Here is a 13,860-nt window from a genome sequence, read left to right on the forward strand (position 1 = left end):
GGTGTTCAGCGGGGCAAAGCGAGGCCTTTGTGTGCTGCTCCTGACAAGCTTTCACCGCCACCTAAATCCTCTGATTCCTAAGCAGGAAGACGCAGGTATTCATCAGGCTTCCAGTGATATCCTTGAGCAGAGCGCTGTGTTTTCTCAGCTGTCAAACACCTGACAAGTCCTTTTAGGCATGGCAGATGAAGCACTCGTGAAAAAAAGGCCCTGGCTCTGCAGATTTGGCATTATATCATGTTTTCTACATGAAGAGATGAATGATTTTTTAGCATTTAGTGAATTGGACAGAAGTAGATCGGTGGAAAAGAAAAAGGACCGCAAGCCCCAAATGAAATCCTGCTATGCCAGTTTGAATAAGCCAACACAGCTTTTAGACGTTTTGTTGGGTTACTTAAACAGTTTGTGTTTATTACATTGACCTATTGATGTATTTAGCAATTACTGCAACTCCATTTTGTGTTGAAATATATTTCATGGAGTCCTTGAAATCAGGACTCACAGTTGAGTCCTGATTCCAACGTTAAGAATGACCCAGTGCTTCCTCTACATGTAATTGATAGTGTTGCCCTGCCATGCAAAATAAAAGCCGCCACACCTTCAGAATTAAGTTTTTTTTTAAATATATGTTAAAAAAAATGCAAAGAATATCATATTTCATATGCGCCTGCCTGTCTGGCTACGAAGCTGGCTACTGTGCGCTGCTCTGCTCTCAAATTGGAGGCGGCGGTCTGAAGTAGAGGGAGAGAAAAGGCGAAAGAAATGAAGAGAAAGATGAATACATTTTTAGTTCAACCCTGCAAAAATGACCCTAACGTTAATGAATGTTGCATTTGAATGACACCAACTTAATTAATTGATATAGTTTGACCCTTGTGCATAATGTTTCAGATATGTTTTTTTTTTGTACTTCCATTTGGGATTTTACTGCTTCTAAAAACAACCCAAATGCTTAAAAAAAAAACCTAGCCAGCCGTTTTTTTGGGAATAAGTTTTTTTTTTTTTTTTTGGTGTCTTAAAAAGGACTTGTTTCAAAACCTTCCAAAATGCAAAGTCACAAATCAGTAGGCACTGTGCCGTTACCTAGCAACCCCAGCAAAGCCCAGCTAGTTACCTGGCAACTCCAGCAGATCTAACAGGTTTGGTCAGCAGGTTTTACTGCCGTTTGCACTGTACAATGGCTGCTGGAAAAAAACCCAAAAAAACAAGTGTTTTGTTGTTGACTTACCATACAGAAATCACTTACTGTAATTTTGTTAGTTGTGCAGGAGACTCCACTTCTGCTTTTCAAAGAGGTACAGTTGTCTACTGCACATCTTTTCTCAGCCATTTTGACATGTGTAAACGTTGAGCTGGATGGCGTGGCCAGCAAAAACCTGTTTGCATTTAAAGTGACAGTTGGCGACAAACCAGCTCGATTTGAAAGGAGCTCGTAAGTGAGCAGACTAAAACCTCATTACCCAAGAATGATATTGTTCAAAAATGAAATGAACATGTTTTGCATGGCCCATAGACCATAAGCTGTTCAAGGAAAAATAATGGGTCATATTTTTAAAACTCCTAGAGGAAACCCTGGTAACCAGTGCAGAAAAAAATAGATTTATTTGTGTCATTTTTCACACCAGATCAAAAGGGTCTGTGGAGAGAAATGGAAACACATCCAAAAAAGAATGAGAATAAACTTGATTTGCCAAGTTTAGGCAGAAAATGGCAAATTTGAATTTACTTCCAATTTGTTCTCAATGTGGACATTTGAAATATACATAGGGGATTAAAATAAAAGTGTTGTTTTTGGTAAATGTGAATATATACACTGTTTTTAATGAGCAAGTCAAGTTTGAATCGGTGCAAACAAGCATGGTATCAATCTGGGTTGAGAGTTCACGAAGGAAACAGCCTGAGGGAAGAAACAGTCTCTGTGCTGGCGGCTTTTTGCAACTAGAGCGCTGCAGCACCAAGCCGACGGCAAAACTGGGGTCAGCAACCTTTGCAACCCAAAGATCCATTTTCTCCTTCAGTCCAGCTAAAACAAATTTGTTTACAGACACAAAAGTGATGTGACTCTTTGAAGCAAAACATCTTGTTTTTATAAATAATACAAAAGGAAGTCTGTTTAGATTTTTAAATAAAAGAACTACAACTTTATTGTTTTTAGCCTTTTTATATTTTCTTTAATGGGACATTTAAAATTACATAGAAAATGAATATTAAAAAATAGATTGACACAAACATTTACTTAATAAAGAGAATATTCCTCACACTATTTTTGTCATTCTTTGTGCCAGTACTATGCGTATTAATTGCATCTAGGAGAAAAACCTTTAAAACTTGCCTTTTTAAATTAACTTTACATTTTCTATTTTTTTAGCAAGATTAGCCAAAGTTATTAAACCATGTGTGGCTACTTGCAGACCTCTGGTTTCAACAGTTTGTATCCAGGATGTGTGGGATGTGCAAACTGGATGAAAGTCATCAGAGAATAGAACCCTGAGGAACCCCTTGTGTTATCTTTGCTCCTTATAATTCAGAATTGGCAGATTAAATGTAAACACACTGTTCCAGTTAGAAGACAGATGGTTCAGTAATAGAGCATATCCACACAGGGAGTCACCGCTGTATGTCAATATTAAAATGAAAAGCTTTTGAAGACATTGTCAAGTTAAACAGGATACGCAGAGTTGTGTTCTTAGTGTTGGTGTTTACAGATGGTTGTGCATGAATTTAATTTAATTTAATTGGTTACACCTGGGCTGCACAGTGGCGCAGTTGGTAGAGCTGTTGCCTTGCAGCAAGAAGGTTCTGGGTTCGATTCCCGGCCTGGGGTCTTTCTGCATGGAGTTTGCATGTTCTCCCTGTGCATGGTGGGTTTTCTCCGGGTACTCCGGTTTCCTCCCACAGTCCAAAAACATGACTGTCAGGTTAATTGGCCTCTCTAAATTGTCCCTAGGTGTGAGTGTGTGTGTGTGTGCATGGTTGTTTGTCCTGTGTGTCTCTGTGTTGCCCTGCGACAGACTAGCGACCTGTCCAGGGTGACCCCGCCTCTCGCCCGGAACGTTAGCTGGAGATGGGCACCAGCAACCCTCCCRACCCCACTGAGGGACAAGGGTGAAAGAAAATGGATGGATGGATGGTTACACCTGGTGAAACTTAGTTTCTGGTGGCGTAACACTGAAACATAAGCAAGTCTTTTCCCTTATTCTGGTGATCTCACACAATGCGCCCATCGCAACTTGACAGATTTACCTTTGATAGCTTCAGATAAAACGTTTGTTATTGTTAGCTATTTTTAGCTTGGGTTTCACTGCCTGAATATTTGTTTACCAGAAACAAAGGGCACAGATCTTTGAGCGTGACGTGACTGCGAGGTATGGACCCTCGAAACGGACACGGTGCAGAACAGTCCACTTGTGGGAGAGCGGGAAACGGAGGGTCAAGTTTATTGCCCATTTCAGCAACAATGCAGACCAAAGTGCTTTACATCATAAAAAACAAAGTGACAAACATTACGTTTTGTGAAATGCCGTAATCAAAATCATCACTTTATTACTAATCAAAGGCAGCTCTAAGCGGGTGGGTTTTTAGCCTTCATTGAAAGGAACTCAGTGTTTCACCAGTTTTGCAGATTTCTAGAAGTTTGTTCCAGATTAGATATCTTGGTTCTGGTTCTGGGGATGCAGAGTGGGCCAGACTAGAGAGAGAGCCGGGGCGTTCTGGATCCGAAGCGTACCTGAAGCGGCGCCGCGCAGAGGGAGGCCGCTCTTCTGACTCAGCCGTGCATGCTAACCGGCCAAGTGAGACAGAAAGAGAAATCTTGCTTGGTATGCTGTTTCTTTCCAGTGCCACCTGTGTGTCTGTTACTGTGGGATTTGTACCTCCTCAATCACTGACACTCGTGGATTATCTGTACTTAAGGCAAAAAGTCAATGCAAGCCACATCTTGTGTGCCAGCAATCAGGTGCTCAAACAAAAACATATCTTCTGCTTTGTGGAAAAGAAATTCCTCTAAAGATCTGCTACCAGTATAATTGCTGCAATTATCTGGCAAACATTGTTTTCTCTGCAAAACCTCTCACACTTGTGAATTTATTACATTCATGTCATTGCCACCCTGTAGCAGATTGTCTGGTAAACTGGAGCCACTTGTGACATAATTGAGGATTTGTGCTCCTGGCGTTTGGCAGACAGGATGATGAGTGGCCTTTGTGGTTTTGTGAGAAGGTGTTCCGAGTTTGCGTTTGGCACCGGTAGCCAACTACAGGTTAAAGGTGGGTCAACTATCAAAGGAAACACAACGAGTGAGTGAATGAGACAAAGTCAAGAATAATAATCTCTCTCATAATTCCCTCTACGGTTTCTCTGCCTTTGTAATCAGTGCAGGTGGAATTTTGCGCCACTGATACTTTCCTTTTCTTTGTTGAACCTTGCAGGTTACAGTCATTTTTATTCTGCTTTCATTGCATTGTTGGATTTAAATTACCTATTATTATTATTATTATTATTATTATTATTATTAGTGTTTCTCAGTGTGGAAATATAAAGAAATGAAAAGCTCCAAACACTTATTTAAGCGTTAAAGCAAACAAACGGTTTCATTATCACTTTAATTAATCGACCAAAACTGAATTTTTAGGACTTTTTTGTTTGTATTTTTATACACAACAAAATACAAAAGTTGGTCGGAAAACAGTTAATTATTCGGCCAAAACTACTTTTTGGTATAACTGTCATAGTAAACTCATATTTACGTTATTAAATGCGGCCACACATTGGTAAACAATTTCTAAACTGAATTCAGTCTATTTACCATTTAAAGGAGAAATAAAACTTTATGTAATCTGGTCTCAAGCCTTCTATTCCTGACTATTAACACTGTAAAAATCTTCTTAAAATGTGTATCATCTTTCTTTCTAAATCTCAACAGTTTTTAATTATCTGAAATTATAAATAAAGATATTGAAATTATATTAGATGGAGGGTAACATAGGAGAACATTTCATAATATCTATGAAAGTTTATGCATATGTACTCTGCAGATTGAAAGTTGGTGAATATATATTCGGTTTTGAATTTGCCATGATATTGGATTGAATTTACTTGTAAAAATATTTGTTGTGAATTGGTGCTATATAAATAAAATTACTTTCATTTAGATCAAAGCCTGTTTATGTGGCCCAGTTAAAGTCCAGATGGAAATCCTGTTTAGAATCAGCGCCCAGTCTGAAACACATATGTTCAGATGCTCTTCATCCAGTATGACAGAGTTTGATGCTACTTTGCAAAAGACAATGGGCAAAAAGAATCGGTGAGGCGAACTGGCAACAAGCATGAAATATGTGTAAATATTTTGCTCTATCTTTAATTATTTCATAATTTAGTGACATAATCACAGGCCTTTTTAAATGGATTTATTTTTCTTAAAGACGTTTCATTATTTTTTATAAGACGTCGTGAAAACAAAGCTATGTGTGATGTATAAAAGAAAAATGGACGCAGTTCTTTGATAATTCTCAACACCACAACAACTAGATAACAAGGATCAGGAAAATAATAAATACAATTATTTTTTATTTATAAATATTAAAAAAGAATGAGGGAGAGGGAAGTGGGACAGTTATGCTAACTTGACTTTGACAACCATAACATGTTGACCTGCTGTGGAATTCGTTGTTATGGTTCAGTTAAAAAGCATAAATAAGGCGACCCACACACCGACTCTGACAGATCATCAGTAGAGCAGGTGTTTAAATTAGCTAATCAACCACCGCTGTGCTAGATTGGCTAGTAGCAGCGGTAGCTAACCTATCACAGCGATCACTTATTAATAATCGCAAAATAAACATCAAACCTTAAAACAAACTATAACAGACTGAATGTTCCGTTCTTTACACAGGAAATGTTTGCCTGTTTCTTGGTGTTGAATCTTGATACATTAGTGGAGCTGTTGTCAGTCGGTTGCTATGGCAGCGGGTCTGTGTGTAGGGTAGCCAACTCAGAGGGTGAGAAAAAAAAAGAAAACAAGTGGTTTTGAATTATTCTTCAACGGTTTTTCTGCGTTATTTTTCCCCTTTTGTGTCGCACTGTGCTAAAAAATACATGCATCTCCATGTTTTATTTATTGAATTGTTTTACTGCATCTCTTTGCCCTCCAGTGTTGTGTGCATACACAAAATTTGCAGATATAATCAATAACATGCAATGTGTCTAGATCACAGATTTACCTAAGAAACGGAAACAGGGTTCTGGTAAGAAAGTGTCTAAACATCCCTTTAAAGTGATTCTTTGAGCGGTTTTCACCCTGATTGATTCAAAGTTTAGCAAACAAAATAATAATTTGAAAATGGTGGAACAATTACCAGAATCTCAATGGAAAAGAGTCCCAAATGCATTGAAAAGACTTTCATAAAACCTTTTGAATGTTGCAAAGAAACGGCACATGTGACATGACTCAGATTTTTTCTGCACATTTCAGTTCATGCTCATATTTAATGGGCCATTCATATTTTTGCCTCCCTGCAAGTGGGAGAGGTCTTGGCTGCTCTCAGGCTCCAGCAGCCTCTCTCTGTCATGCGTGGAGAGGCTTCAGCTGCCATTGTGCTGTTTGAAACGGGATGGGTGTGCCCGTCTCTGGGATTAAAGCAGGAGAATGGACCCAGAAACGGACAGGTTCCACTGCCTCTGCCCACTGAGACGCCTTCGCATCGGGCCGGGGAAGACGCTCTGTAATGACGCAGCATCTGCAGCGTTACGAACAAAATGGTTTAAAACTCTTTGATTTGAGCTTAAAAAGACCAAGCAGATGAAATACCTTTCTCTTTTCTTTTTTTTACACTTATTCTGATTTTCCCTCCTGGCTTTATTGATTTGTTTGAGTATCAGCTTTTTGTTTGGGACACCATTTGAATGGACTGATGGATTTGCACACCAAATGTTGGCCCATTGCACTGTTTTGCATGCTGTGCGGCTTGGCCTCAGCCTGGCACCATTTGTCATCAAAGCCTTTCTCACTGGCTCTCGCTCACATTTAAAAGAGCCTTTCATAAGCCAGACATCTATAAATAATATATCAGAGAACCTACAGGATAGATGATTTATCTGTTTAAACTGTAAGTGGTCTGGTGGTGTCGACCAATAACTTCCACTTTTGTAGTTTTTTTTTAATTTATCAGGTTATTTTGTCAACGTGAAAGCAAATCTGTCAGTCAGAACATTTTCCTATTGAAGTTTTACATACTTAGTAATGATAAAACCACAAATTTTATTGGCAATTTATGTGATAGAGCAAAATTATGTGGTACATAATTTTAAAGTGGGAGAAATGAATTATTTAGCATATAGGAAAAAAATGGTTTTGAGTTTTTTAGTTATTTTTTACCAGATATTTCATAAAGGTCACAGTTTCAAAGTTAATATTAAGTTATCAAGCTAAATATTTAGTCAGGAAACTGAATATTTAGATTGTGAACTAAATATTTAGCTCCAAACTAAATATTTAGGAAACTAAATTGTTAGCAAACAAATTAGTTTAAAAAGTCAAAATTTATTTCTTAAAGGTAAAAATTTAGTTAGCCAACTAAATATTTAGTTTCAAGCTATTTATTTAGTTTTGCAAGCTTCACAAACTATTTACTTTGAAGCTAAATATTTTTTGGCAAGCTAAATGCTTAGTTATACAGCTAAATATAACTAAATATTATACTAAATATACTATATATCTAGTATACTAAATATACTAGATATTTAGCATTTAGTATACTAAATATGCTAAATATTTTGGCGTCAGTATTTACTAGAGAGAGGGACTCTAGTAAATACTAAACTAAATATTTTAATATTTAGTATAAACTAAATACTAAATATTTTTGTTTGAAGCTAAATGTTGGATTTGACAAGCTTAATATTTAGTTAAGTAACTAAATATTTCAGAGGAGATATTTAGTTAGCTAAATGTTTCAATATGCAAATTCACCTTTAAATAAACATAAGTGGACTACCAAAATAAAACCTGTATCCTCTGACCTTTTTTACTCTTACTTTTGAATCGCTTCCTGTCGTCTCTTTATCGTTTCTTTTCCTCTTCCTGTACAGCATTTGAGCTTGAGGCAAAGAAAAAGCTGCTTTAAAGGTAAAACAGACGTTTACCAACAGATCTACAGCAACAGCGCTGAAGGATTCAGTCTCATCAGCTGGAGTTTATATGGAAGTTCTCAATACTCAGCTTTTATTTTGATAGTCCAGTGATGTTTATCAGCAAGTGAATTTGCAGATTAGCTAAAAATTGTTCTCTGAAGTAGCTAAATATTTGATTTACAAAATAAATAACTCGGAGCTAGATTGTTAGCTCATTATATAGGGAGCTAAATATTTAGCTTGCTAACTAAATATTTAAAATGGAGGTAGATGTTTATCAACCCTCAGGTTCTCAAAAGCCGCAGGTTTAGCTTAATGTTTTTACGCCTTTCATTGTCACATTGGTTTTGATTAAAATACAGTAACGTTTGTTTTGTAAATACATGAATATCACCTCCAGGCTTATTGTAGAAACAAGGTTGGTGTTTTTATTGGGTAACAAAGGGCAACGAATCGAGCCGCAAGAGAAACAATGAAGTATATAGAACCACAGTAACCAGGTTGGTCCTGATCATGAAAGTAGGTTTATGGGCTGGGTGAGGAGATTGTTTACTTAGTGTAGAGTTCATAATGTGTACACTGTGTCTTTCTTCTTGTCCCTGTAGACCAGAGGTGTCAAATGCATTTTCATTTTGGTTCTTATCAAGATGATACATGTTTTAGAGGGCTGGTTGTGCCAGAACATATTGTTTAAAAGTTTATAAACAAACATAAATGTTAAATATTAATAAATATTCAATAAGTATTTTTTAAAATTAGAGTATTTTGAACATCTTTCTCAAATATTTTGCGATTGTTTTGTGATTTTTTGTGTGTGTTTTTTTTTTTTTTTTGCAATTAAAAACAGTTTTTGGTGCTAACTTATAAATATTTGCAATATTTCTGTTGCAATGTTTTCACTGATGAATGACAATAAATTTGAATTTATTTCACGAAAGACTCAGGCAGCAGTTTAGTAGGAGTAACAAATGGTGCCACCCACAGGTGGGAGTTAGCATCACTAAAACCCAATGTTTTCACAGGTTTTGCAAAAAAAAAAAATGCAATAAAACAATTGCAATAAATCTGCAATTATGCATTAGTCTAAAAAAATGCGAGGATCTGTTGATTTTGCATGAATTTCTGCAATTGCGGAATTGCGAAGAAGTGGAGGGACTAATTGATGTAATTTGGCAGTAAACAGATAAACACTGCTTTGATTTGATTAATAAAATAGTATTTACACTCATATCGTTTTATATTAGTGCTACACTGTAAAAACACAAAATCTTGGCCAGTATTTGGTCTCGTTTCTAGTGCAAATGTCTATGCACTCAAAAAAAAAAAAGCAGATTATTGCACTTATAATATGGGAAATGTTTTCTTATAAGTGAAATAATCTGCCAGTGGATCTAATACTTTATCAATATTAAGGGATTATTGACTGAGAAGAAGCTCCTATATCTTCCTGAAAGTTACTTGTAAGTCCGTTTTGGGTAACACTTTATCTGAAGGGGGGTGAATAAGGCTGACATGTCTTCGTCATAAACATGACATAACACCTGTCATGAACATGAATAAGCCTTCATGAATATTTATGACTGTTGTCATAAAGCGTCATTCGGTAAATTATGACACTCAATACAAAGTTGACATTATTCAAAATGTCTTTGTTATGACAACTTGACATTAACCAAGAAATCATTACTGATATCAATTTGTTCTAAAAGTATTACTGATTGCTCTTTAAAAATTAGGTAACTTTATGTTATTAAACGTAAAGTTTAAAGAGTAATGATTTCTTGGTTAATGTCAAGTTGTCATAACAAAGATATTGGGAATAATGTCAACTTTGTATTAAAAGTGTCATAACTGACCAAATGACGCTTTATGACAACAGTCATAAATATTCATGAAGGCTTATTCATGTTGATGACAGGAATTATGTCATGTTTATGACAGTGTCATGGCAGTCTTATTCACCCCCCTTCAAATAAAGTGTTACCCAGTTTTGTCTTTTGTCAAGTGAACTGAGATATTTGCACTAGATTAGATTTTGTGTTTTTGCAGTGTAGATATGGGGAATAGAATAACATACAGAAGGCAGACGATTACACAGACAAGAGATTGAAAACATAAAAATTAAAAGATTCTTCACAAAAGTCCCAATGATGCTCTTATTCCATCCTGTCATCTAAAAATTAAAATAACTATTACTCACCTGTTGTAAATGTAATGAAAATGTATTGAAACATTCCTTAATTTTTAACATTATTGCTGCCTGTTTGGAACCCAGAGACCCTCATGGCTCCACTAATAACCCGATGTGGTACCTCATCATCGCTAACAATGCACGCTTCTTTTCAGCCTCGCCTGCCGTCTCCGCTGCGGCCTCAGCCTCAGAGCTGCCTGACCTGTCTTACCGCCTCGTTTGTCATCTCCAATCACTTGCTCTTTGAGCGCCTCTGACAGACAGGGGAATTAGCTGCCTCGCTCTGGTGTTGAGAGCCCGGCTTCCCTGCTGAATAGAGAAACTATGTATGAACGCCACACAAAAACATGTAGCGGCACACAATGGCACGCTCCCACAACCAGCTGCTGCTCAGTCGGTGTCACTGAGGGATCTGCAGTTCTGCTGGTATGTTTTATTTCTGCAGAAACTTTTGTTTCTCAGCATGAAGATTTGCTTTTAAAGATTAGCTGTTTAAACATTTATTCTTTACTTTGCAAATTGTGCAAAAATAGCTGCGCTTCCATTGCAAATGTGCGCAAAACTTTGTCAATGTATAGCTGACGTTGGAAAAAAAAACAACACAATTTGCAATTGTGGTGTTTCCATTAAATAAGAAATGCAATTAAAATCCCATGTGAACAAGTTTTGTCTTGCGATAAGTAATTAAAAACATGCTGTGCCATCATCCTCCAACTACTTCCTGTCGTCTTCTGCTTCATGGTTTGCACCAGTGGAAACATCCAGCTGTTGATCATGTGACTCGTGTGATGCAACAAAATCGTTTCCATTATAGTTTTGTGAAATTACAAAATTTCACTAGGGCCAAAACTCCACCTCATCCTAGCACCAAAACTCTTTAGTTCTATCGAAACTGGTGTGTTTACATTAAGCAGATTTATTCTCGAAATGTCAAATTGCGCAATTTTTTGGTCAATGGAAACAGATACAGATGTGCAAAGCAATTAAATAATTGTGGAGGCTTTTTCACACTTTAATGCTTCAAACAAGACCACAATAACTGGAATATTATAATTTTATTGTTTATTGTGGGAACAGGCTTTTTAAAACAATCCAGCCCTGTGTCAGAAAGTAATTGTTCTATTTATTTTACCCACTTTTGCTTGAATTCAGCCACATTGAAGAGTTTCAAAACTAATTCTCAATCTGAATGAAATCCAGTTCCTGAAGCAGCAAAGACGTCCCACAGCATCACACTCCCACCACCATGTTTAAATATTGCTGTCATATTATTGTTTGCACATTGTCAAAAGCTCTTTCTGATCAAGACAAATGTGAGTCTGAGTTTTCTCAAACCGCCTGCTCACACTGAGCCAGGTTCTGGTTCTGCTGGAGGTTTCTTCCTGTTAAAGGAGAGTTTTTCCTCTCCGCTGTCGCTACATCCATGCTCAGTATGAGGGATTACTGTAAGTCAACAATATAGTACAATTGGGGGTGCTGTGGTGGCGCAGGGGCGGGGCACGGCCCATGTGTGGAGGCCTTGGTCCTCATGCCAGTGGCCGCAGGTTCAATTCCTGGCCTGGTGACGTTTGCCGCATGTCTTCCCCCTCTCTCGTTGCCCTCTTTCCTGTCCGGCTGCTTTCAGGTGGAGGCCACTAGAGCCAACAAAACCTTAAAAAAAACAAACAAACAGTACAATTGATTGTCTGCTGTCGCTATGTCCAGGAGTGAATGCTGCAAGTCAATGACGCAGCAATCTGAATAAATAACTGAGTTTAATCCACAGTTTGATAACAGGGATTAATTGGATTGTATGGGTCATCAAATTGAAACTTTTTTTTTTCTATTCCAAGACTACTGAATTGACGTGATGTAAATCGACTGAATGCATGGAGAGAGGAATACAAAGACATTGAGGTGTGCCTCTTAAAGAAAGGTTAGTCTGATCGCTTTGTGTCTGTGGAGCCACAATTAACACACAAAAGAAATGTAGGTTAAATGAGGCAGTCTGTGGACACACCAAGACGAAGGATTCAAAGAGAGAGAAACACTAAAACGAGCTAAACGATGTGTCTTCAAAGAGAGAAACCTATTATTCTGGTCTAGCACCAGAATAACATGGTGCTAGACCGTATCGGCACCATATTTTACCAGTGATTTCTGGCAAAATAACTAATTCAAAAGCATATCTACTCTTTGTTTTCTTTTTTACATCTTCTATCAAATTGTTGCACCTCTCTCTATCATGTGTTGCAACTCTTCCCATTAATGGGGTGGGTTTTAACAAAGAAGTGACGTGTTTTGCCTTACAATCAAAGTATTATTCAAAGTTCACATTTTGAGCATTTTTATATTTCACTTTGCTCCTAAAAGCAGCCCATGCACTGAAAAAATGCTGGAAATAATTTTATGTCTTTTCGTGTCTGGAAAATGAGCCGTTTCAAAAACCAACAGAATGTAACGTCACAAATCAGCAGTTACTGCCCGTTACCTAGTAACTCCAGCTGAGTCCAGCCCGTTCGTTACCTAGCAACCCAAATGGATCTCTTCGACTTTGGGTCAGCTAGTTTTACCACTGTACTCGCTGCACAATGGCTGCTGGAAAAGACAGCAGCCATCGTGCCATTTGTAATTTACTTACAACCAGAAACTGTGATGCATTCTTGTTGGTTGTGTAGGATGCTCTCCTTCTGCTTTTCAAAGATGTACAGTTGTATAATTAAAAACATAAAAGTGTCATAAACACATCATAAAATCAACAGTTGTAAAAACCTGTAACAGACATTACATTTTGTGAAGTCTGCTCCATTTTTTATGGTTCAAAAGCAACTCTAGAGAGGTGTGTTTTAGTCTTGATCTGAAGGAACTCAGTGTTTCAGCTGTTTTTGCAGTTTTCTGGAAGTTTGTTCCAGATCTGTGGTGCATAGAAGCTGAATGCTGCTTCTCTACGTTTGGTTCTGGTGATGCAGATCTGACCAGAACCAGAAGACCTGAGAGGTCTGGAAGGTTGATACAACACAGCAGAACTTTAAGCCGTTCAGTGATTCATAAACTCCAGTATTTTAAAGTCTGTTCTCTGAGCTTCATTGAGCCAGTGGAAGGACTGTAGTTCTGGGGTGATGTTCTCTATCTTCCTGGTTTTAGTGAAAACACCAACACCAGTGTTTTAGATCTAATTGTTTAGGCAGACCTGAGAAGATAATGTTGCAGTAAAACAAAATAAACACATGAATAAGTTTCTCCAGATCTTGCTCGGACATTAGTTCTTTAATCCTGGAAATGTCCTTCAGGTGATAGGAAGCCGACTTTGTAATTGTCCTTATGTGACTCTGAATGTTCAGGTCAGAGTTCATCAATGCACCAAGATTTCAGGCCTGATCTCCAGTTTATACCTTTGCTGATTCCTTACTGTCCCTCTTTAGGTTCAGAGATTATAACTTCAGTATGACTTTTTATTAAAGTTTGATGTGAAGCAAAAAGTTTCACTTTCTTATAGCAACATTTGTCCCAGTAAGAGAGCTAAAGAAAAGAAGCAGGGCTTGTTTTTTACCTCATGCATCCTG

The 13,860-nt window shown here is 37.4% G+C and overlaps 1 long non-coding RNA gene across 5 annotated transcripts in view; it reads left to right on the forward strand.

Annotated features, from left to right (window-relative positions):
* LOC103472963 (uncharacterized) overlaps window positions 1–13,860 on the forward strand; it is a 68,790-nt gene that overhangs the window by 19,388 nt on the left and 35,542 nt on the right. Inside the window, exon 4 of one of the 5 annotated variants that reach the window (XR_001776711.1) lies at window positions 12,151–12,233. The exons of the other annotated variants lie outside the window; for them this stretch is intronic. This is a non-coding gene — a long non-coding RNA (uncharacterized LOC103472963). The remainder of the gene's footprint in view (window positions 1–12,150; window positions 12,234–13,860) is intronic. 5 annotated transcript variants of the gene reach the window in all.

The sequence above is a fragment of the Poecilia reticulata genome, linkage group LG1 (assembly GCF_000633615.1).
Source record: "Poecilia reticulata strain Guanapo linkage group LG1, Guppy_female_1.0+MT, whole genome shotgun sequence".
Lineage (NCBI taxonomy): Eukaryota > Metazoa > Chordata > Actinopteri > Cyprinodontiformes > Poeciliidae > Poecilia > Poecilia reticulata.